The sequence below is a fragment of the Pungitius pungitius genome, chromosome 4, assembly GCF_949316345.1.
Source record: "Pungitius pungitius chromosome 4, fPunPun2.1, whole genome shotgun sequence".
Taxonomy (NCBI): Eukaryota; Metazoa; Chordata; class Actinopteri; order Perciformes; family Gasterosteidae; genus Pungitius; species Pungitius pungitius.
Window position 1 is genome coordinate 13838479 of NC_084903.1, and position 4542 is coordinate 13843020.

Sequence of the window (4542 nt, forward strand, 5' to 3'; positions counted from 1 at the left end):
TGAGAGCAGGACTTTCACAGGGAGGGGCCTCTATCTTGGGTTGGGACAGGTAGAGCCTAAAGGCTAATAAAAGAGGCAGGTGCTTGCTGTTCCACGCCGCTTATGTTGTTAATAATCCTCACATTGTATTTAACGACTAATTTAAGGTATTTTTACTTCAGTTGAGCTTTTACTATTTAAAACATTTAGTCAACTGCAGGTAAAGTATTTTACAGCTTTAATTTCTGATTACTTTTCAGATTAGGATTTAACAAACAAAACAATCCACAATCATATAGCATGTAATGTTCTACTACGGATTAAACTACTCAACACTACGTAGTTTAAGTAGTTAAAACAAGCTAAACCCTAAATAAATAATGGAAAACTAATTAGGATCCAGTTAAACTAATTGTATAAAACCAGTATTTGTAGTGTTGTCTTGGTGCTTTGAACATGTCTTCCATCAATGCTGCTGTGAGAATGAAAAGCTCTCCTTCCAATAAAATAATAACTTTATAGTAAAGTATAGGACGGTTCTTGTAATACAAGAGCTGCTTAATCCAACAAATTATTGATGCTGTTGATAGTGGATAGCGATGAGAAGAAACCCAACGCACCAAACATGACTGCCTCGCAACAACGCCTTAAACCAGTTTCACTTGACGAATGTACTCATCAGTTATACCTTCTCATCATGCCAACTTTTTTGAAGGAACAGAAAGACAATCATTTTAACAGCCAGGTCACATTCTTTGTGAGAATAGACTGCAGTCACTCCCTTTTAATAGAAACTAGAGACACGTGGAGTCACAGAAGAATGGAGAGTCAACGTTAAAGGCTGAAGTTGCCAAGCAACTGTTGTTCTACATATATATTTATGTCAATAAGTCTGTAAAAAACATTTCTGGAACACCATAAGAGGTATTTTCCACAGGTCCGAGCCGTTAATCAGTAACCAGACATCAAACAAGTTGTATTTCTTTTCATCTGTAGTTTAGTATCCAATTATTTCCAGAGGGCCGGTCTTACAACCAGCATCACAGGTCTTTGTGGGGGAGGACCAAATGCAGAGAGACCCGCGGAAAAGAGGGAAGATGATTTTAATTGTCCAAAAACAAACAGAACTAACTGGGGAGAGCAGTCCACAAATGAGCAACAAAACAGCCAGAGCTGGCAAAACAATAAACAGAATCAGGAGAGTAAGTAAAATCAAGCTGGAGGGATGCATCCAGGATAACAGGGAACACAGCAGGTAACATGCCATTAATCTTAGACCTCAACATCACAGCAAGATAGAACAGAGCAGGTAGCAGCACAGCCGAGCGGGTCGATCAACAGGACACATCACGGACAAAGCGACAATGAGACAGGGGACACACGTGGTCTGCAGCCACTGCAGCAGTGCAGGTAATTAGATACAGGAAGACACAATCAGGCACAGGAAAACAGGAAATCAGCAAAAAGCTAACAGCGAGCGAGTAAGACCAGGTTCATGTTGACAACATGGAGCTGACTGAAAAAGAACAATCGTATGTCAGTTTAAATCATGCCGAAAAGAATAAACAAACATTTGAACCACACCTACGTGCGGTAACTAAGTACATTTACTCAAGTACTATACTTGTATAGTATAGTGTGTTTTGGTAGTTGTACTAAATTACAATTCAGAGAGAAATGTGACATCTTTACTGCTGGATATACTTATAATACATATGGTGTTGCTAAAATACAAAACTGTCTTTTAGATTATTATTATGACCAGATCATACAGGAGTTAATAAATCATGTTTTTTCTGCTTCTTGGCTTGTGATGATTGCTGCTTTTTCTTAATTCTAAACTTATATTAGTATTTTTTGCACAAAGCAGGCAATCTGTAGGTGTAGCTTTGGGACATTAAGAGCATTTATCATTATTTTAGTAATAAATTGATTATTGCAGCCCTACAGAATAGATTCAACTTGCACATAGCATGCACACGGTACATTTGCTGATGTAATGTATTACTATATCTGTGGTGTAACGCTACTGAGGGCGTTGCTACATGTTGTTTGTTAGATGTCACATGTTTTGGATCTTCTCTCCTGTGTGGCAGCAGTTGCTTGTGTGGGATATTATTGTTCAAACCAATGATAACAACTGTTGTCAGTTCACACATCTGTTGACGTGTGTTTCAAAGATTGCTTGTCAGAAAATCCCCATTACAACAGACAACGAGCTGTTTGTTCACAATGCTGCACTGTATTCAGAAATATGTGCATTCCTTAAAAAGCAGTTGTAACCTCCTTTCATTGATTTTAGGTTTGATTTTAAGTTCTGCTTGCCAGAGAGATTGAATTAGTACAATGTTACAAGATAAATATGAGTCCCAACTGCTGTAAAAAAAACAAATGCATGCTCTTTGAAGGATGGAACTTTTTCTTTTTAATCTGTCTTAATGCAATGGAATCAATTGTACCCCATACATAACAAAACTGTGTTGATCTTAACAGCTGAGTTGAGATCCATGAGAGTGACTCGAAGCCCTCGGGGCCTGAAAGCAGGTTTGTCCCGCTGTACAGTATTGACGGGCTGAGGTGTCTCACGGATGTTTACCTTGGCGTCATTGTGCAGAACCCGAGCAGCATACTTGTATTACTAAACACAAAAACTCAATGGAACCTTTTGGGTGTTGATCTACAAATAAGATTTGAGAATACAATCCCTCACAAATATCTTATAGCGAGGTATTCTTCCTCAAGGTGTCAGTATTTGGGAGTTAAGTATCATTAGAGCGGGAGACAGACTCCCCCCTTTATGTCTCTTCGGTGTTGCAGAGGTCTGATAGCTCAGCCTACAGAAAATAACCAGCCTCCACTCCCACTCACCACGTCATTAGTAATGCTGCACACATGGAAACAATGGAGTCAATAACATAGAATGAAACCTGTTAAACCTAGTAGCTTTGCTACAGCCAGGGGGCAGCATGACGCTGCGACACTTCAACACAATGATCACAAGCTGTTTTGTGGTATTTGTAGTTGTGTTTGGATCCTTGTAAGACTTGTTATACTTGTATGCGTCTTATTAAGAACAGGGAAATAGAGCTCCTTGTGAAAATGACATGCTGCTGTGCATTAGAAAACTTCCCACAGTTCTCTCTCTCTCTCAGCTGCTCACCTCTTTATTTCTCTGCAGCCTCTCTGGTTGAAGTGACTCAAGCACAATCCCAAGGAATCCCAAGAATGATCACCTTGTTAAGCATACACAACTTTCCCCTCTTAAGCTGACGAGCCTGCTGCACCCCCTGTTAGTTTACTGCTTGGCTTGACACAAGAGAGAGAGAGATAATGCTGTCGCACTCGAAAGGTTGATTTGTTTGTTCCACACAGAATGGCAACAAATGAAGGTCATGCCCTGCCAACAATAGCCAGTGTGAATAAGAAAGCCCAATTTGTTCACCTCCTGGTTCTGCTGCAATCAGCTGTAGATATAAATAACCTTTTCAGACTGGAAAGTCTACTTTGTTATAAAATATGATATCATAGTGGGTTCATGTGGCTTTTTTTGACAGGAATAAAAATACTTTTAAGTTTCAAGGTATAAAAAGATCTGGAAGAGGTGAGGCCAAATCAATTACTTCCAACTGTTTCCGCCAACGAGACACCAGGAATTTTGTTTTATTTTACACCAGAGACTGAAGGAGGTCAAAGGTCTGCGCTGAAAGGTGATCAGGCTCAACACAGGATGCGTATGCATCATATGTTGCAGCAGGAAAAATACTGACACACTGAGCACAGAATTAAACATAAAGAGCTGCTATTGACACAGCTGCTGTGAACCCAGAGAGATTTGATCACAGGATGAATGAAGTCAGTGTGCAACACCCACCGGACTGATGCAGTCATCTCAGTTAAAACTTACTTCACATTCCTACGCAACTAGATTTCTGAGGGAATTACTCTTATTTGACCTTTTGTTAATTTCTCTGATTGTATATAACTTAAATTTCTCATTTTGGATTGTGGAAACACAGAAGGGGTTAAGTCTTAAATTGAGACCTACAAGTTTTGTTTCAGAACAAGTGAAACATTTAATCGGAAACAAATATTTAAATAATATTACTTAACCGCTAGATTTTATTTATTTATTTTAAGAATAAAGCACAAAATGAATGCAATGTAAAATAGTTAAAATCACCTCCAAATGAACACGTTTCTCAAAATGTTATCTATTAAAACGTATGTACATGCAATGCTTTTTGCTGATACTTTAGTAAAACTTAAAATGCAGGAATTTGAGTGGTAAACAAAAATTACCACTCAAAATGAATTAGACATATACATATTTTAATTTAGGATTACTTGCATATAAAATAATTATATTTTTGAATGACAGAAAATAAGAATTATTAGAATAAGAATATTTACAAATATTTATTTGAACTTTTTAATGTGAAAACCATAGCAGACGCAAGTTAATAACAGTTAAATTAGTATTGATTCTGTGTTTCAATACCTAAAACATGTCTAGAAGGGATCTTTACATCAGTTACCAGGAATGATTCAACAGGGAGAAGCATG